Source organism: Rhineura floridana, chromosome 7, assembly GCF_030035675.1.
Source record: "Rhineura floridana isolate rRhiFlo1 chromosome 7, rRhiFlo1.hap2, whole genome shotgun sequence".
Taxonomy (NCBI): domain Eukaryota; kingdom Metazoa; phylum Chordata; class Lepidosauria; order Squamata; family Rhineuridae; genus Rhineura; species Rhineura floridana.
Genome location: NC_084486.1, coordinates 26119511 through 26140776, shown reverse-complemented (window position 1 = coordinate 26140776; position 21266 = coordinate 26119511).

The window sequence follows — 21266 nt, the reverse complement described above, 5'->3', positions numbered from 1 at the left end:
GTGAGTTTTAAACGCTTTGGATACTTTTCATTTTTTTGAAAAAATCCTGACCCGCGGGTCACACTTTTTGCCTGCTTTTTCTCTCCTGAGCTGCACTCAGGTTTCTGCAGCTTGTTCAGAATCTAGAGCAGGGAAACAGGTTCCGCAAACTTTTTCTGCCCTTTCGGATCTCGGACATCATATGACGCGAGTTTTAGACGCTTTGGATACTTTTCATTTTTTTGAAAAAATCCTGACCCGCGGGTTACACTTTTTGCCTGCTTTTTCTCTCCTGAGCTGCACTCAGGTTTCTGCAGCTTGTTCAGAATCTAGAGCAGGGAAACAGGTTCCGCAAACTTTTTCTGCCCTTTCGGATATCGGGCATCATATGACACGAATTTGAGACGCTTTGGATACTTTTCATTTTTTTGAAAAAATCCTGACCCGCGGGTCACACTTTTTGCCTGCTTTTTCTCTCCTGAGCTGCACTCAGGTTTCTGCAGCTTGTTCAGAATCTAGAGCAGGGAAACAGGTTCCGCAAACTTTTTCTGCCCTTTCGGATCTCGGGCATCATACTATACAATTCTGAGACGCTTTGGATACTTTTCATTTTTTTGAAAAAATCCTGACCCGCGGGTCACACTTTTTGCCTTCTTTTTCTCTCCTGAGCTGCACTCAGGTTTCTGTAGCTTGTTCAGAATCTAGAGCAGGGAAACAGGTTCCGCAAACTTTTTCTGCCCTTTCTGATCTCGGGCATCATATGACACGAGTTTGAGACGCTTTGGATACTTTTCATTATTTTGAAAAAATCCAGACCCGCGGGTCACACTTTTTGCCTTCTTTTTCTCTCCTGAGCTGCACTCAGGTTTCTGCAGCTTGTTCAGAATCTAGAGCAGGGAAACAGGTTCCGCAAGCTTTTTCTGCCCTTTCGGAACTCGGGCATCATATGACGCGAGTTTGAGACGCTTTGGATACTTTTCATTTTTTTGAAAAAATCCTGACCCGCGCGTCACAATTTTTGCTTGCTTTTATTCTCCTGAGCTGCACTCAGGTTTCTGTAGCTTGTTCAGAATATAGAGCAGGGAAACAGGTTCCGCAAACTTTATCTGCCCTTTCGGATCTCGGGCATCATATGACACGAGTTTGAGATGCTTTGGATACTTTTCATTTTTTTGAAAAAATCCTGACCCGCGGGTCACACTTTTTGCCTTCTTTTTCTCTCCTGAGCTGCACTCAGGTTTCTGCAGCTTGTTCAGAATCTAGAGCAGGGAAACAGGTTCTGCAAGCTTTTTCTGCCCTTTCAGAACTCGGGCATCATATGACGCGAGTTTGAGATGCTTTGGATACTTTTCATTTTTTTGAAAGAATCCTGAGCCGCGGGTCACACTTTTTGCCTGCTTTTTCTCTCCTGAGCTGCACTCAGGTTTCTGTAGCTTGTTCAGAATATAGAGCAGGGAAACAGGTTCCGCAAACTTTTTCTGCCCTTTCGGATCTCGGGCATCATATGACACGAGTTTGAGATGCTTTGGATACTTTTCATTTTTTTGAAAAAATCCTGACCCGCGGGTCACACTTTTTGCCTGCTTTTTCTCTCCTGAGCTGCACTCAGGTTTCTGTAGCTTGTTCAGAATATAGAGCAGGGAAACAGGTTCCGCAAACTTTTTCTGCCCTTTCGGATCTCGGGCATCATATGACACGAGTTTGAGATGCTTTGGATACTTTTCATTTTTTTGAAAAAATCCTGACCCGCGGGTCACACTTTTTGCCTTCTTTTTCTCTACTGAGGTGCATTCAGGTTTCTGCAGCTTGTTCAGAATCTAGAGCAGGGAAACAGGTTCCGCAAGCTTTTTCTGCCCTTTCGGATCTCGGGCATCATATGACGCGAGTTTGAGACGCTTTGGATACTTTTCATTTTTTTGAAAAAATCCTGACCCGCGGGTCACAGTTTTTGCCTTCTTTTTCTCTCCTGAGGTGCATTCAGGTTTCTGTAGCTTGTTCAGAATCTTGAGCAGGGAAACAGGTTCCGCAAACTTTTTCTACCCTTTCAGATCTCGGGCATCATATCACACGAGTTTGAGACGCTTTGCATACTTTTCATTTTTTTGAAAAAATCCTGACCCGCGGGTCACACTTTTTGCCTGCTTTTTCTCTCCTGAGCTGCACTCAGGTTTCTGCAGCTTGTTCAGAATCTAGAGCAGGGAAACAGGTTCCGCAAACTTTTTCTGCCCTTTCGGATCTCGGGCATCATATGATGCGAGTTTGAGACGCTTTGGATACTTTTCATTTTTTTGAAAAAATCCTGACCTGCGGGTCACACTTTTTGCCTTCTTTTTCTCTCCTGAGCTGCACTCAGGTTTCTGCAGCTTGTTCAGAATCTAGAGCAGGGAAACAGGTTCCGCAAACTTTTTCTGCCCTTTCGGATCTCGGGCATCATATGACGCGAGTTTGAGACGCTTTGGATACTTTTCATTTTTTTGAAAAAATCCTGACCCGCGGGTCACACTTTTTGCCTTCTTTTTCTCATCTGAGGTGCATTCAGGTTTCTGTAGCTTGTTCAGAATCTAGAGCAGGGAAACAGGTTCCGCAAACTTTTTCTGCCCTTTCGGATCTCGGGCATCATATGATGCGAGTTTGAGACGCTTTGGATACTTTTCATTTTTTAGAAAAAATCCTGACCCGCGGGTCACACTTTTTTCCTGCTTTTTCTCTCCTGAGCTGCACTCAGGTTTATGCAGCTTGTTCAGAATCTAGAGCAGGGAAACAGGTTCCGCAAGCTTTTTCTGCCCTTTCGGATCTTGGGCATCATATGATGCGAGTTTGAGACACTTTGGATACTTTTCATTTTTTTGAAAAAATCCTGACCCGCGGGTCACACTTTTTGCCTTCTTTTTCTCTCCTGAGCTGCACTCAGGTTTCTGCAGCTTGTTCAGAATCTTGAGCAGGGAAACAGGTTCCGCAAACTTTTTCTGCCCTTTCGGATCTCGGGCATCATATCACACGAATTTGAGACGCTTTGGATACTTTTCATTTTTTTGAAAAAATCCTGACCCGCGGGTCACACTTTTTGCCTGCTTTTTCTCTCCTGAGCTGCACTCAGGTTTCTGCAGCTTGTTCAGAATCTAGAGCAGGGAAACAGGTTCCGCAAACTTTTTCTGCCCTTTCGGATCTCGGGCATCATATGATGCGAGTTTGAGACGCTTTGGATACTTTTCATTTTTTTGAAAAAATCCTGACCTGCGGGTCACACTTTTTGCCTTCTTTTTCTCTCCTGAGCTGCACTCAGGTTTCTGCAGCTTGTTCAGAATATAGAGCAGGGAAACAGGTTCCGCAAACTTTTTCTGCCCTTTCGGATCTCGGGCATCATATGATGCGAGTTTGAGACGCTTTGGATACTTTTCATTTTTTTGAAAAAATCCTGACCCGCGGGTCACACTTTTTGCCTTCTTTTTCTCTCCTGAGGTGCAGTCAGGTTTCTGTAGCTTGTTCAGAATCTAGAGCAGGGAAACAGGTTCCGCAAACTTTTTCTGCCCTTTCGGATCTCGGGCATCATATGATGCGAGTTTGAGACGCTTTGGATACTTTTCATTTTTTTGAAAAAATCCTGACCTGCGGGTCACACTTTTTGCCTTCTTTTTCTCTCCTGAGCTGCACTCAGGTTTCTGCAGCTTGTTCAGAATCTAGAGCAGGGAAACAGGTTCCGCAAACTTTTTCTGCCCTTTTGGATCTCGGGCATCATATGACACGAGTTTGAGACGCTTTGGATACTTTTCATTTTTTTGAAAAAATCCTGACCCGCGGGTCACACTTTTTGCCTTCTTTTTCTCTCCTGAGGTGCATTCAGGTTTCTGTAGCTTGTTCAGAATCTAGAGCAGGGAAACAGGTTCCGCAAACTTTTTCTGCCCTTTCGGATCTCGGGCATCATATGATGCGAGTTTGAGACGCTTTGGATACTTTTCATTTTTTTGAAAAAATCCTGACCCGCGGGTCACACTTTTTTCCTGCTTTTTCTCTCCTGAGCTGCACTCAGGTTTATGCAGCTTGTTCAGAATCTAGAGCAGGGAAACAGGTTCCGCAAGCTTTTTCTGCCCTTTCGGATCTCGGGCATCATATGATGCGAGTTTGAGACGCTTTGGATACTTTTCATTTTTTTGAAAAAATCCTGACCTGCGGGTCACACTTTTTGCCTTCTTTTTCTCTCCTGAGCTGCACTCAGGTTTCTGCAGCTTGTTCAGAATCTTGAGCAGGGAAACAGGTTCCGCAAACTTTTTCTGCCCTTTCGGATCTCGGGCATCATATCACACGAGTTTGAGACGCTCTGGATACTTCTCATTTTTTTGAAAAAATCCTGACCCGCGGGTCACACTTTTTGCCTGCTTTTTCTCTCCTGAGCTGCACTCAGGTTTCTGCAGCTTGTTCAGAATCTAGAGCAGGGAAGCAGGTTCCGCAAACTTTTTCTGCCCTTTCGGATCTCGGGCATCATATGATGCGATTTTGAGACGCTTTGGATACTTTTCATTTTTTTGAAAAAATCCTGACCCGCGGGTCACACTTTTTGCCTTCTTTTTCTCTCCTGAGCTGCACTCAGGTTTCTGCAGCTTGTTCAGAATCTAGAGCAGGGAAACAGGTTCCGCAAACTTTTTCTGCCCTTTCGGATCTCGGGCATCATATGACGCGAGTTTGAGACGCTTTGGATACTTTTCATTTTTTTGAAAAAATCCTGACCCGCGGGACACACTTTTTGCCTTCTTTTTCTCTCCTGAGGTGCGTTCAGGTTTCTGTGGCTTGTTCAGAATCTAGAGCAGGGAAACAGGTTCCGCAAACTTTTTCTGCCTTTTCGGATCTCGGGCATCATATGATGCGAGTTTGAGACGCTTTGGATACTTTTCATTTTTTTGAAAAAATCCTGACCCGCGGGTCACACTTTTTTCCTGCTTTTTCTCTCCTGAGCTGCACTCAGGTTTCTGCAGCTTTTTCAGAATCTAGAGCAGGGAAACAGGTTCCGCAAGCTTTTTCTGCCCTTTCGGATCTTGGGCATCATATGACACGAGTTTGAGACGCTTTGGATACTTTTCATTTTTTTGAAAAAATCCTGACCCGCGGGTCACACTTCTTTCGTGCTTTTTCTCTCCTGAGGTGCACTCAGGTTTCTGTAGTTTGTTCAGAATCTACAGCAGGGAAACAGGTTCCGCAAACTTTTTCTGCCCTTTCGTATCTCGGGCATAATATGACGTGAGTTTTAGACGCTTTGGATACTTTTCATTTTTTTGAAAAAATCCTGACCCGCGGGTCACACTTTTTGCCTGCTTTTTCTCTCCTGAGGTGCACTCAGGTTTCTGTAGCTTGTTCAGAATCTAGAGCAGGGAAACAGGTTCCGCAAACTTTTTCTGCCCTTTCGTATCTCGGGCATCATATGACGCGAGTTTGAGACGCTTTGGATACTTTTCATTTTTTTGAAAAATTCCTGACCCGCGGGTCACACTTTTTGCCTGCTTTTTCTCTCCTGAGCTGCACTCAGGTTTCTGCAGCTTGTTCAGAATCTAGAGCAGGGAAACAGGTTCCGCAAACTTTTTCTGCCCTTTCGGATCTCGGACATCATATGACGCGAGTTTGAGACGCTTTGGATACTTTTCATTTTTTTGAAAAAATCCTGACCTGCGGGTCACACTTTTTGCCTTCTTTTTCTCTCCTGAGCTGCACTCAGGTTTCTGCAGCTTGTTCAGAATCTAGAGCAGGGAAACAGGTTCCGCAAACTTTTTCTGCCCTTTCGGATCTCGGGCATCATATGACGCGAGTTTGAGACGCTTTGGATACTTTTCATTTTTTTGAAAAAATCCTGACCCGCGGGTCACACTTTTTGCCTACTTTTTCTCTCCTGAGCTGCACTCAGGTTTCTGCAGCTTGTTCAGAATCTAGAGCAGGGAAACAGGTTCCGCAAACTTTTTCTGCCCTTTCGGAACTCGGGCATCATATCACACGAGTTTGAGACGCTTTGCATACTTTTCATTTTTTTGAAAAAATCCTGACCCGCGGGTCACACTTTTTGCCTGCTTTTTCTCTCCTGAGCTGCACTCAGGTTTCTGTAGCTGGTTCAGAATCTAGAGCAGGGAAACAGGTTCCGCAAACTTTTTCTGCCCTTTTGGATCTCGGGCATCATATGACACGAGTTTGAGACGCTTTGGATACTTTTCATTTTTTTGAAAAAATCCAGACCCACGGGTCACACTTTTTGCCTTCTTTTTCTCCCCTTAGCTGCACTCAGGTTTCTGCAGCTTGTTCAGAATCTAGAGCAGGGAAACAGGTTCCGCAAGCTTTTTCTGCCCTTTCGGAACTCGGGCATCATATGACGCGAGTTTGAGACGCTTTGGATACTTTTCATTTTTTTGAAAAAATCCTGACCCGCGCGTCACAATTTTTGCTTGCTTTTATTCTCCTGAGCTGCACTCAGGTTTCTGTAGCTTGTTCAGAATATAGAGCAGGGAAACAGGTTCCGCAAACTTTATCTGCCCTTTCGGATCTCGGGCATCATATGACACGAGTTTGAGATGCTTTGGATACTTTTCATTTTTTTGAAAAAATCCTGACCCGCGGGTCACACTTTTTGCCTTCTTTTTCTCTCCTGAGCTGCACTCAGGTTTCTGCAGCTTGTTCAGAATCTAGAGCAGGGAAACAGGTTCTGCAAGCTTTTTCTGCCCTTTCAGAACTCGGGCATCATATGACGCGAGTTTGAGATGCTTTGGATACTTTTCATTTTTTTGAAAGAATCCTGAGCCGCGGGTCACACTTTTTGCCTGCTTTTTCTCTCCTGAGCTGCACTCAGGTTTCTGTAGCTTGTTCAGAATATAGAGCAGGGAAACAGTTTCCGCAAACTTTTTCTGCCCTTTCGGATCTCGGGCATCATATGACACGAGTTTGAGATGCTTTGGATACTTTTCATTTTTTTGAAAAAATCCTGACCCGCGGGTCACACTTTTTGCCTGCTTTTTCTCTCCTGAGCTGCACTCAGGTTTCTGTAGCTTGTTCAGAATCTAGAGCAGGGAAACAGGTTCCGCAAACTTTTTCTGCCCTTTCGGATCTCGGGCATCATATGACACGAGTTTGAGACGGTTTGGATACTTTTCATTTTTTTGAAAAAATCCTGACCCGCGGGTCACACTTTTTGCCTTCTTTTTCTCTACTGAGGTGCATTCAGGTTTCTGTAGCTTGTTCTGAATCTGGAGCAGGGAAACAGGTTCCGCAAGCTTTATCTGCCCTTTCGGATCTCGGGCATCATATGACGCGAGTTTGAGACGCTTTGGATACTTTTCATTTTTTTGAAAAAATCCTGACCCGCGGGTCACAGTTTTTGCCTTCTTTTTCTCTCCTGAGGTGCATTCAGGTTTCTGTAGCTTGTTCAGAATCTAGAGCAGGGAAACAGGTTCCGCAAACTTTTTCTGCCCTTTCGGATCTCGGGCATCATATGATGCGAGTTTGAGACGCTTTGGATACTTTTTATTTTTTTGAAAAAATCCTGACCCGCGGGTCACACTTTTTTCCTGCTTTTTCTCTCCTGAGCTGCACTCAGGTTTATGCAGCTTGTTCAGAATCTAGAGCAGGGAAACAGGTTCCGCAAGCTTTTTCTGCCCTTTCGGATCTTGGGCATCATATGATGCGAGTTTGAGACACTTTGGATACTTTTCATTTTTTTGAAAAAATCCTGACCCGCGGGTCACACTTTTTGCCTTCTTTTTCTCTCCTGAGGTGCACTCAGGTTTCTGCAGCTTGTTCAGAATCTTGAGCAGGGAAACAGGTTCCGCAAACATTTTCTGCCCTTTTGGATCTCGGGCATCATATGACGCGAGTTTGAGACGCTTTGGATACTTTTCATTTTTTTGAAAAAATCCTGACCCGCGGGTCACACTTTTTGCCTTCTTTTTCTCTCCTGAGGTGCATTCAGGTTTCTGTAGCTTGTTCAGAATCTAGAGCAGGGAAACAGGTTCCGCAAACTTTTTCTGCCCTTTCGGATCTCGGGCATCATATGATGCGAGTTTGAGACGCTTTGGATACTTTTCATTTTTTTGAAAAAATCCTGACCCGCGGGTCACACTTTTTTCCTACTTTTTCTCTCCTGAGCTGCACTCAGGTTTATGCAGCTTGTTCAGAATCTAGAGCAGGGAAACAGGTTCCGCAAGCTTTTTCTGCCCTTTCGGATCTCGGGCATCATATGATGCGAGTTTGAGACGCTTTGGATACTTTTCATTTTTTTGAAAAAATCCTGACCTGCGGGTCACACTTTTTGCCTTCTTTTTCTCTCCTGAGCTGCACTCAGGTTTCTGCAGCTTGTTCAGAATCTTGAGCAGGGAAACAGGTTCCGCAAACTTTTTCTGCCCTTTCGGATCTCGGGCATCATATCACACGAGTTTGAGACGCTTTGGATACTTTTCATTTTTTTGAAAAAATCCTGACCCGCGGGTCACACTTTTTGCCTGCTTTTTCTCTCCTGAGCTGCACTCAGGTTTCTGCAGCTTGTTCAGAATCTAGAGCAGGGAAACAGGTTCCGCAAACTTTTTCTGCCCTTTCGGATCTCGGGCATCATATGATGCGATTTTGAGACGCTTTGGATACTTTTCATTTTTTTGAAAAAATCCTGACCTGCGGGTCACACTTTTTGCCTTCTTTTTCTCTCCTGAGCTGCACTCAGGTTTCTGCAGCTTGTTCAGAATCTAGAGCAGGGAAACAGGTTCCGCAAACTTTTTCTGCCCTTTCGGATCTCGGGCATCATATGACGCGAGTTTGAGACGCTTTGGATACTTTTCATTTTTTTGAAAAAATCCTGACCCGCTGGTCACACTTTTTGCCTTCTTTTTCTCTCCTGAGGTGCATTCAGGTTTCTGTGGCTTGTTCAGAATCTAGAGCAGGGAAACAGGTTCCGCAAACTTTTTCTGCCTTTTCGGATCTCGGGCATCATATGATGCGAGTTTGAGACGCTTTGGATACTTTTCATTTTTTTGAAAAAATCCTGACCCGCGGGTCACACTTTTTTCCTGCTTTTTCTCTCCTGAGCTGCACTCACGTTTCTGCAGCTTTTTCAGAATCTAGAGCAGGGAAACAGGTTCCGCAAGCTTTTTCTGCCCTTTCGGATCTTGGGCATCATATGACACGAGTTTGAGACGCTTTGGATACTTTTCATTTTTTTGAAAGAATCCTGACCCGCGGGTCACACTTCTTTCGTGCTTTTTCTCTCCTGAGGTGCACTCAGGTTTCTGTAGCTTGTTCAGAATCTACAGCAGGGAAACAGGTTCCGCAAACTTTTTCTGCCCTTTCGTATCTCGGGCATAATATGACGTGAGTTTTAGACGCTTTGGATACTTTTCATTTTTTTGAAAAAATCCTGACCCGCGGGTCACACTTTTTGCCTTCTTTTTCTCTCCTGAGCTGCACTCAGGTTTCTGCAGCTTGTTCAGAATCTAGAGCAGGGAAACAGGTTCCGCAAACTTTATCTGCCCTTTCGGATCTCGGGCATCATATGACACGAGTTTGAGACGCTTTGGATACTTTTCATTTTTTTGAAAAAATCCAGACCCGCGGGTCACACTTTTTGCCTTCTTTTTCTCTCCTGAGCTGCACTCAGGTTTCTGCAGCTTGTTCAGAATCTAGAGCAGGGAAACAGGTTCCGCAAGCTTTTTCTGCCCTTTCGGAACTCGGGCATCATATGACCCGAGTTTGAGATGCTTTGGATACTTTTCATTTTTTTGAAAAAATCCTGAGCCGCGGGTCACACTTTTTGCCTGCTTTTTCTCTCCTGAGCTGCACTCAGGTTTCTGTAGCTTGTTCAAAATATAGAGCAGGGAAACAGGTTCCGCAAACTTTTTCTGCCCTTTCGGATCTCGGGCATCATATGACACGAGTTTGAGATGCTTTGGATACTTTTCATTTTTTTGAAAAAATCCTGACCCGCGGGTCACACTTTTTGCCTTCTTTTTCTCTACTGAGGTGCATTCAGGTTTCTGTAGCTTGTTCTGAATCTAGAGCAGGGAAACAGGTTCCGCAAGCTTTTTCTGCCCTTTCGGATCTCGGGCATCATATGACGCGAGTTTGAGACGCTTTGGATACTTTTCATTTTTTTGAAAAAATCCTGACCCGCGGGTCACACTTCTTTCGTGCTTTTTCTCTCCTGAGGTGCACTCAGGTTTCTGTAGCTTGTTCAGAATCTAGAGCAGGGAAACAGGTTCCGCAAACTTTTTCTGCCCTTTCGGAACTCGGGCATCATATGACGCGAGTTTGAGACGCTTTGGATACTTTTCATTTTTTTGAAAAAATCCTGACCCGCGCGTCACACTTTTTGCCTGCTTTTTCTCTCCTGAGCTGCACTCAGGTTTCTGTAGCTTGTTCAGAATATAGAGCAGGGAAACAGGTTCCGCAAGCTTTTTCTGCCCTTTCGGAACTCGGGCATCATATGACGCGAGTTTGAGATGCTTTGGATACTTTTCATTTTTTTGAAAAAATCCTGAGCCGCGGGTCACACTTTTTGCCTGCTTTTTCTCTCCTGAGCTGCACTCAGGTTTCTGTAGCTTGTTCAAAATATAGAGCAGGGAAACAGGTTCCGCAAACTTTTTCTGCCCTTTCGGATCTCGGGCATCATATGACACGAGTTTGAGATGCTTTGGATACTTTTCATTTTTTTGAAAAAATCCTGACCCGCGGGTCACACTTTTTGCCTTCTTTTTCTCTGCTGAGGTGCATTCAGGTTTCTGTAGCTTGTTCTGAATCTAGAGCAGGGAAACAGGTTCCGCAAGCTTTTTCTGCCCTTTCGGATCTCGGGCATCATATGACACGAGTTTGAGACGCTTTGGATACTTTTCATTTTTTTGAAAAAATCCTGACCCGCGGGTCACACTTGTTTCGTGCTTTTTCTCTCCTGAGGTGCACTCAGGTTTCTGTAGCTTGTTCAGAATCTAGAGCAGGGAAATAAGTTCCGCAAACTTTTTCTGCCCTTTCGTATCTCGGGCATCATATGACGCGAATTTGAGACGCTTTGGATACTTTTCATTTTTTTGAAAAAATCCTGACCTGCGGGTCACACTTTTTGCCTTCTTTTTCTCTCCTGAGCTGCACTCAGGTTTCTGCAGCTTGTTCAGAATCTAGAGCAGGGAAACAGGTTCCCCAAACTTTTTCTGCCCTTTCGGATCTTGGGCATCATATGACACGAGTTTGAGACGCTTTGGATACTTTTCATTTTTTTGAAAAAATCCTGACCCGCGGATCACACTTTTTGCCTTTTTTCTCTCTCCTGAGCTGCACTCAGGTTTCTGTAGCTTGTTCAGAATCTAGAGCAGGGAAACAGGTTCCGCAAACTTTTTCTGCCCTTTCGGATCTCGGGCATCATATGATGCAATTTTGAGAAGCTTTGGATACTTTTCATTTTTTTGAAAAAATCCTGACCCGCGGGTCACACTTTTTCCTGCTTTTTCTCTCCTGAGCTGCACTCAGGTTTCTGCAGCTTGTTCAGAATCTAGAGCAGGGAAACAGGTTCCGCAAACTTTTTCTGCCCTTTTGGATCTTGGGCATCATATGACACGAGTTTGAGACGCTTTGGATTCTTTTCATTTTTTTGAAAAAATCCTGACCCGCGGGTCACACTTTTTTCCTGCTTTTTCTCTCCTGAGGTGCACTCAGGCTTCTGTAGCTTGTTCAGAATCTAGAGCAGGGAAACAGGTTCCGCAAAGTTTTTCTGCCCTTTCGGATCTTGGGCATCATATGACACGAGTTTGAGACGCTTTGGATACTTTTCATTTTTTTGAAAAAATCCTGACCCGCGGGTCACACTTCTTTCGTGCTTTTTCTCTCCTGAGGTGCACTCAGGTTTCTGTAGCTTGTTCAGAATCTAGAGCAGGGAAACAGGTTCCGCAAACTTTTTCTGCCCTTTCGTATCTCGGGCATAATATGACGTGAGTTTTAGACGCTTTGGATACTTTTCATTTTTTTGAAAAAATCCTGACCCGCGGGTCACACTTTTTGCCTGCTTTTTCTCTCCTGAGGTGCACTCAGGTTTCTGTAGCTTGTTCAGAATCTAGAGCAGGGAAACAGGTTCCGCAAACTTTTTCTGCCCTTTCGTATCTCGGGCATCATATGACGCGAGTTTGAGACGCTTTGGATACTTTTCATTTTTTTGAAAAATTCCTGACCCGCGGGTCACACTTTTTGCCTGCTTTTTCTCTCCTGAGCTGCACTCAGGTTTCTGCAGCTTGTTCAGAATCTAGAGCAGGGAAACAGGTTCCGCAAACTTTTTCTGCCCTTTCGGATCTCGGACATCATATGACGCGAGTTTGAGACGCTTTGTATACTTTTCATTTTTTTGAAAAAATCCTGACCCGCGGGTCACACTTTTTGCCTTCTTTTTCTCTCCTGAGCTGCACTCAGGTTTCTGCAGCTTGTTCAGAATCTAGAGCAGGGAAACACGTTCCGCAAACTTTTTCTGCCCTTTCGGATCTCGGGCATCATATGTTGCGAGTTTGAGACACTTTGGATACTTTTCATTTTTTTGAAAAAATCCTGACCCGAGGGTCACACTGTTTGCCTTCTTTTTCTCTCCTGAGCTGCACTCAGGTTTCTGCAGCTTGTTCAGAATCTAGAGCAGGGAAACAGGTTCCGCAAGCTTTTTCTGCCCTTTCGGAACTCGGACATCATATGACGCGAGTTTGAGACGCTTTGGATACTTTTCATTTTTTTGAAAAAATCCTGACCCGCGGGTCACACTTTTTGCCTGCTTTTTCTCTCCTGAGCTGCACTCAGGTTTCTGCAGCTTGTTCAGAATCTAGAGCAGGGAAACAGGTTCCGCAAACTTTATCTCCCCTTTCGGATCTCGGGCATCATATGACGCGAGTTTGAGACGCTTTGGATACTTTTCATTTTTTTGAAAAAATCCAGACCCGCGGGTCACACTTTTTGCCTTCTTTTTCTCTCCTGAGCTGCACTCAGGTTTCTGCAGCTTGTTCAGAATCTAGAGCAGGGAAACAGGTTCCGCAAGCTTTTTCTGCCCTTTCGGAACTCGGGCATCATATGACGCGAGTTTGAGACGCTTTGGATACTTTTCATTTTTTTGAAAAAATCCTGACCCGCGCGTCACACTTTTTGCCTGCTTTTTCTCTCCTGAGCTGCACTCAGGTTTCTGTAGCTTGTTCAGAATATAGAGCAGGGAAACAGGTTCCGCAAGCTTTTTCTGCCCTTTCGGAACTCGGGCATCATATGACGCGAGTTTGAGATGCTTTGGATACTTTTCATTTTTTTGAAAAAATCCTGAGCCGCGGGTCACACTTTTTGCCTGCTTTTTCTCTCCTGAGCTGCACTCAGGTTTCTGTAGCTTGTTCAAAATATAGAGCAGGGAAACAGGTTCCGCAAACTTTTTCTGCCCTTTCGGATCTCGGGCATCATATGACACGAGTTTGAGATGCTTTGGATACTTTTCATTTTTTTGAAAAAATACTGACCCGCGGGTCACACTTTTTGCCTTCTTTTTCTCTACTGAGGTGCATTCAGGTTTCTGTAGCTTGTTCAGAATCTAGAGCAGGGAAACAGGTTCCGCAAGCTTTTTCTGCCCTTTCGGATCTCGGGCATCATATGACGCGAGTTTGAGATGCTTTGGATACTTTTCATTTTTTTGAAAAAATCCTGACCCGCGGGTCACACTTCTTTCGTGCTTTTTCTCTCCTGAGGTGCACTCAGGTTTCTGTAGCTTGTTCAGAATCTAGAGCAGGGAAATAAGTTCCGCAAACTTTTTCTGCCCTTTCGTATCTCGGGCATCATATGACGCGAGTTTGAGACGCTTTGGATACTTTTCATTTTTTTGAAAAATTCCTGACCCGCGGGTCACACTTTTTGCCTTCTTTTTCTCTCCTGAGCTGCACTCAGGTTTCTGCAGCTTGTTCAGAATCTAGAGCAGGGAAACAGGTTCCGCAAACTTTTTCTGCCCTTTCAGATCTCGGACATCATATGACGCGAGTTTGAGACGCTTTGGATACTTTTCATTTTTTTGAAAAAATCCTGACCTGCGGGTCACACTTTTTGCCTTCTTTTTCTCTCCTGAGCTGCACTCAGGTTTCTGCAGCTTGTTCAGAATCTAGAGCAGGGAAACAGGTTCCGCAAACTTTTTCTGCCCTTTCGGATATCGGGCATCATATGACACGAATTTGAGACGCTTTGGATACTTTTCATTTTTTTGAAAAAATCCTGACCCGCGGGTCACACTTTTTGCCTGCTTTTTCTCTCCTGAGCTGCACTCAGGTTTCTGCAGCTTGTTCAGAATCTAGAGCAGGGAAACAGGTTCCGCAAACTTTTTCTGCCCTTTCGGATATCGGGCATCATATGACACGAATTTGAGACGCTTTGGATACTTTTCATTTTTTTGAAAAAATCCTGACCCGCGGATCACACTTTTCGCCTTTTTTCTCTCTCCTGAGCTGCACTCAGGTTTCTGTAGCTTGTTCAGAATCTAGAGCAGGGAAACAGGTTCCGCAAACCTTTTCTGCCCTTTCGGATCTCGGGCATCATATGATGCAATTTTGAGAAGCTTTGGATACTTTTCATTTTTTTGAAAAAATCCTGACCCGAGGGTCACACTTTTTCCTGCTTTTTCTCTCCTGAGCTGCACTCAGGTTTCTGCAGCTTGTTCAGAATATAGAGCAGGGAAACAGGTTCCGCAAACTTTTTCTGCCCTTTTGGATCTTGGGCATCATATGACACGAGTTTGAGACGCTTTGGATTCTTTTCATTTTTTTGAAAAAATCCTGACCCGCGGGTCACACTTTTTTCCTGCTTTTTCTCTCCTGAGGTGCACTCAGGCTTCTGTAGCTTGTTCAGAATCTAGAGCAGGGAAACAGGTTCCGCAAACTTTTTCTGCCCTTTCGGATATCGGGCATCATATGACACGAATTTGAGACGCTTTGGATACTTTTCATTTTTTTGAAAAATTCCTGACCCGCGGGTCACACATTTTGCCTGCTTTTTCTCTCCTGAGCTGCACTCAGGTTTCTGCAGCTTGTTCAGAATCTAGAGCAGGGAAACAGGTTCCGCAAACTTTTTCTGCCCTTTCGGATCTCGGGCATCATATGATACAATTCTGAGATGCTTTGGATACTTTTCATTTTTTTGAAAAAATCCTGACCCGCGCGTCACACTTTTTGCCCTCTTTTTCTCTCCTGAGCTGCACTCAGGTTTCTGCAGCTTGTTCAGAATCTAGAGCAGGGAAACAGGTTCCGCAAGCTTTTTCTGCCCTTTCGGAACTCGGGCATCATATGACGCGAGTTTGAGACGCTTTGGATACTTTTCATTTTTTTGAAAAAATCCTGACCCGCGGGTCACACTTTTTGCCTGCTTTTTCTCTCCTGAGCTGCACTCAGGTTTCTGTAGCTTGTTCAGAATCTAGAGCAGGGAAACAGGTTCCGCAAACTTTTTCTGCCCTTTCGGATCTCGGGCATCATATGACACGAGTTTGAGACGCTTTGGATACTTTTCATTTTTTTGAAAAAATCCAGACCCGCGGGTCACACTTTTTGCCTTCTTTTTCTCTCCTGAGCTGCACTCAGGTTTCTGCAGCTTGTTCAGAATCTAGAGCAGGGAAACAGGTTCCGCAAACTTTTTCTGCCCTTTCGGATATCGGGCATCATATGACGCGAGTTTGAGACGCTTTGGATACTTTTCATTTTTTTGAAAAAATCCTGACCCGCGGGTCACACTTTTTGCCTTCTTTTTCTCTCCTGAGGTGCATTCAGGTTTCTGTGGCTTGTTCAGAATCTAGAGCAGGGAAACAGGTTCCGCAAGCTTTTTCTGCCCTTTCGGATCTTGGGCATCATATGACACGAGTTTGAGACGCTTTGGATACTTTTCATTTTTTTGAAAAAATCCTGACCCGCGGGTCACACTTCTTTCGTGCTTTTTCTCTCCTGAGGTGCACTCAGGTTTCTGTAGCTTGTTCAGAATCTAGAGCAGGGAAACAGGTTCCGCAAACTTTTTCTGCCCTTTCGTATCTCGGGCATAATATGACGTGAGTTTTAGACGCTTTGGATACTTTTCATTTTTTTGAAAAAATCCTGACCCGCGGGTCACACTTTTTGCCTGCTTTTTCTCTCCTGAGGTGCACTCAGGTTTCTGTAGCTTGTTCAGAATCTAGAGCAGGGAAACAGGTTCCGCAAACTTTTTCTGCCCTTTCGTATCTCGGGCATCATATGACGCGAGTTTGAGACGCTTTGGATACTTTTCATTTTTTTGAAAAATTCCTGACCCGCGGGTCACACTTTTTGCCTGCTTTTTCTCTCCTGAGCTGCACTCAGGTTTCTGCAGCTTGTTCAGAATCTAGAGCAGGGAAACAGGTTCCGCAAGCTTTTTCTGCCCTTTCGGAACTCGGACATCATATGACGCGAGTTTGAGACGCTTTGGATACTTTTCATTTTTTTGAAAAAATCCTAACCCGCGGGTCACACTTTTTGCCTGCTTTTTCTCTCCTGAGCTGCACTCAGGTTTCTGCAGCTTGTTCAGAATCTAGAGCAGGGAAACAGGTTCCGCAATCTTTATCTGCCCTTTCGGATCTCGGGCATCATATGACACGAGTTTGAGACGCTTTGGATACTTTTCATTTTTTTGAAAAAATCCAGACCCGCGGGTCACACTTTTTGCCTTCTTTTTCTCTCCTGAGCTGCACTCAGGTTTCTGCAGCTTGTTCAGAATCTAGAGCAGGGAAACAGGTTCCGCAAGCTTTTTCTGCCCTTTCGGAACTCGGGCATCATATGACGCGAGTTTGAGATGCTTTGGATACTTTTCATTTTTTTGAAAAAATCCTGACCCGCGGGTCACACTTCTTTCGTGCTTTTTCTCTCCTGAGCTGCACTCAGGTTTCTGTAGCTTGTTCAGAATCTAGAGCAGGGAAACAAGTTCCGCAAACTTTTTCTACCCTTTCGTATCTCGGGCATCATATGACGGGAGTTTGAGACGCTTTGGATACTTTTCATTTTTTTGAAAAATTCCTGACCCGCGGGTCACACTTTTTGCCTTCTTTTTCTCTCCTGAGCTGCACTCAGGTTTCTGCAGCTTGTTCAGAATCTAGAGCAGGGAAACAGGTTCCGCAAACTTTTTCTGCCCTTTCAGATCTCGGACATCATATGACGCGAGTTTGAGACGCTTTGGATACTTTTCATTTTTTTGAAAAAATCCTGACCCGCGGGTCACACTTTTTGCGTTCTTTTTCTCTCCTGAGCTGCACTCAGGTTTCTGCAGCTTGTTCAGAATCTAGAGCAGGGAAACAGGTTCCGCAAACTTTTTCTGCCCTTTCGGATATCGGGCATCATATGACACGAATTTGAGACGCTTTGGATACTTTTCATTTTTTTGAAAAAATCCTGACCCGCGGGTCACACTTTTTGCCTTCTTTTTCTCTCCTGAGCTGCACTCAGGTTTCTGCAGCTTGTTCAGAATCTAGAGCAGGGAAACAGGTTCCGCAAACTTTTTCTGCCCTTTCGGATATCGCGCATCATATGACACGAATTTGAGACGCTTTGGATACTTTTCATTTTTTTGAAAAAATCCTGACCCGCGGGTCACACTTTTTGCCTGCTTTTTCTCTCCTGAGCTGCACTCAGGTTTCTGCAGCTTGTTCAGAATCTAGAGCAGGGAAACAGGTTCCGCAAGCTTTTTCTGCCCTTTCGGATCTTGGGCATCATATGACACGAGTTTGAGACGCTTTGGATACTTTTCATTTTTTTGAAAAAATCCTGACCCGCGGATCACACTTTTTGCCTTTTTTCTCTCTCCTGAGCTGCACTCAGGTTTCTGTAGCTTGTTCAGAATCTAGAGCAGGGAAACAGGTTCCGCAAACTTTTTCTGCCCTTTCGGATCTCGGGCATCATATGATGCAATTTTGAGAAGCTTTGGATACTTTTCATTTTTTTGAAAAAATCCTGACCCGCGGGTCACACTTTTTCCTGCTTTTTCTCTCCTGAGCTGCACTCAGGTTTCTGCAGCTTGTTCAGAATCTAGAGCAGGGAAACAGGTTCCGCAAACTTTTTCTGCCCTTTCGGATATCGGGCATCATATGACACGAATTTGAGATGCTTTGGATACTTTTCATTTTTTTGAAAAAATCCTGACCCGCGGGTCACACTTTTTGCCTTTTTTCTCTCTCCTGAGCTGCACTCAGGTTTCTGTAGCTTGTTCAGAATCTAGAGCAGGGAAACAGGTTCCGCAAACTTTTTCTGCCCTTTCGGATCTCGGGCATCATATGATGCAATTTTGAGAAGCTTTGGATACTTTTCATTTTTTTGAAAAAATCCTGACCCGCGGGTCACACTTTTTCCTGCTTTTTCTCTCCTGAGCTGCACTCAGGTTTCTGCAGCTTGTTCAGAATCTAGAGCAGGGAAACAGGTTCCGCAAACTTTTTCTGCCCTTTTGGATCTTGGGCATCATATGACACGAGTTTGAGACGCTTTGGATTCTTTTCATTTTTTTGAAAAAATCCTGACCCGCGGGTCACACTTTTTTCCTGCTTTTTCTCTCCTGAGGTGCACTCAGGCTTCTGTAGCTTGTTCAGAATCTAGAGCAGGAAAACAGGTTCCGCAAACTTTTTCTGCCCTTTCGGATATCGGGCATCATATGACACGAATTTGAGACGCTTTGGATACTTTTCATTTTTTTGAAAAATTCCTGACCCGCGGGTCACACATTTTGCCTGCTTTTTCTCTCCTGAGCTGCACTCAGGTTTCTGCAGCTTGTTCAGAATCTAGAGCAGGGAAACAGGTTCCGCAAACTTTTTCTGCCCTTTCGGATCTCGGGCATCATATGATACAATTCTGAGACGCTTTGGATACTTTTCATTTTTTTGAAAAAATCCTGACCCGCGCGTCACACTTTTTGCCCTCTTTTTCTCTCCTGAGCTGCACTCAGGTTTCTGCAGCTTGTTCAGAATCTAGAGCAGGGAAACAGGTTCCGCAAGCTTTTTCTGCCCTTTCGGAACTCGGGCATCATATGACGCGAGTTTGAGACGCTTTGGATACTTTTCATTTTTTTGAAAAAATCCTGACCCGCGGGTCACACTTTTTGCCTGCTTTTTCTCTCCTGAGCTGCACTCAGGTTTCTGTAGCTTGTTCAGAATCTAGAGCAGGGAAACAGGTTCCGCAAACTTTTTCTGCCCTTTCGTATCTCGGGCATCATATGACGGGAGTTTGAGACGCTTTGGATACTTTTCATTTTTTTGAAAAATTCCTGACCCGCGGGTCACACTTTTTGCGTTCTTTTTCTCTCCTGAGCTGCACTCAGGTTTCTGCAGCTTGTTCAGAATCTAGAGCAGGGAAACAGGTTCCGCAAACTTTTTCTGCCCTTTCGGATATCGGGCATCATATGACACGAATTTGAGACGCTTTGGATACTTTTCATTTTTTTGAAAAAATCCTGACCCGCGGGTCACACTTTTTGCCTTCTTTTTCTCTCCTGAGCTGCACTCAGGTTTCTGCAGCTTGTTCAGAATCTAGAGCAGGGAAACAGGTTCCGCAAACTTTTTCTGCCCTTTCGGATATCGGGCATCATATGACACGAATTTGAGACACTTTGGATACTTTTCATTTTTTTGAAAAAATCCTGACCCGCGGGTCACACTTTTTGCCTGCTTTTTCTCTCCTGAGCTGCACTCAGGTTTCTGCAGCTTGTTCAGAATCTAGAGCAGGGAAACAGGTTCCGCAAGCTTTTTCTGCCCTTTCGGATCTTGGGCATCATATGACACGAGTTTGAGACGCTTTGGATACTTTTCATTTTTTTGAAAAAATCCTGACCCGCGGGTCACACTTTTTGCCTTTTTTCTCTCTCCTGAGCTGCACTCAGGTTTCTGTAGCTTGTTCAGAATCTAGAGCAGGGAAACAGGTTCCGCAAACTTTTTCTGCCCTTTCGGATCTCGGGCATCATATGATGCAATTTTGAGAAGCTTTGGATACTTTTCATTTTTTTGAAAAAATCCTGACCCGCGGGTCACACTTTTTCCTGCTTTTTCTCTCCTGAGCTGCACTCAGGTTTCTGCAGCTTGTTCAGAATCTAGAGCAGGGAAACAGGTTCCGCAAACTTTTTCTGCCCTTTCGGATATCGGGCATCATATGACACGAGTTTGAGACGCTTTGGATTCTTTTCATTTTTTTGAAAAAATCCTGACCCGCGGGTCACACTTTTTTCCTGCTTTTTCTCTCCTGAGGTGCACTCAGGCTTCTGTAGCTTGTTCAGAATCTAGAGCAGGAAAACAGGTTCCGCAAACTTTTTCTGCCCTTTCGGATATCGGGCATCATATGACACGAATTTGAGACGCTTTGGATACTTTTCATTTTTTTGAAAAATTCCTGACCCGCGGGTCACACATTTTGCCTGCTTTTTCTCTCCTGAGCTGCACTCAGGTTTCTGCAGCTTGTTCAGAATCTAGAGCAGGGAAACAGGTTCCGCAAACTTTTTCTGCCCTTTCGGATCTCGGGCATCATATGATACAATTCTGAGACGCTTTGGATACTTTTCATTTTTTTGAAAAAATCCTGACCCGCGCGTCACACTTTTTGCCCTCTTTTTCTCTCCTGAGCTGCACTCAGGTTTCTGCAGCTTGTTCAGAATCTAGAGCAGGGAAACAGGTTCCGCAAGCTTTTTCTGCCCTTTCGGAACTCGGGCATCATATGACGCGAGTTTGAGACGCTTTGGATACTTTTCATTTTTTTGAAAAAATCCTGACCCGCGGGTCACACTTTTTGCCTTCTTTTTCTCTCCTGAGCTGCACTCAGGTTTATGCAGCTTGTTCAGAATCTAGAGCAGGGAAACAGGTTCCGCAAGCTTTTTCTGCCCTTTCGGAACTCGGGCATCATATGACGCGAGTTTGAGATGGTTTGGATACTTTTCATTTTTTTGAAAAAATACTGACCCGCGCGTCACACTTTTTGCCTGCTTTTTCTCTCCTGAGCTGCACTCAGGTTTCTGTAGCTTGTTCAGAATATAGAGCAGGGAAACAGGTTCCGCAAAGTTTATCTGCCCTTTCGGATCTCAGGCATCATATGACACGAGTTTGAGACGCTTTGGATACTTTTCATTTTTTTGAAAAAATCCTGACCCGCGGGTCACACTTTTTGCCTTCTTTTTCTCTCCTGATCTGCACTCAGGTTTCTGTAGCTTGTTCAGAATCTAGAGCAAGGAAACAGGTTCCGCAAGCTTTTTCTGCCCTTTCGGATCTCGGGCATCATATGACGCGAGTTTGAGACGCTTTGGATACTTTTCATTTTTTTGAAAAAATCCTGACCCGCGGGTCACACTTT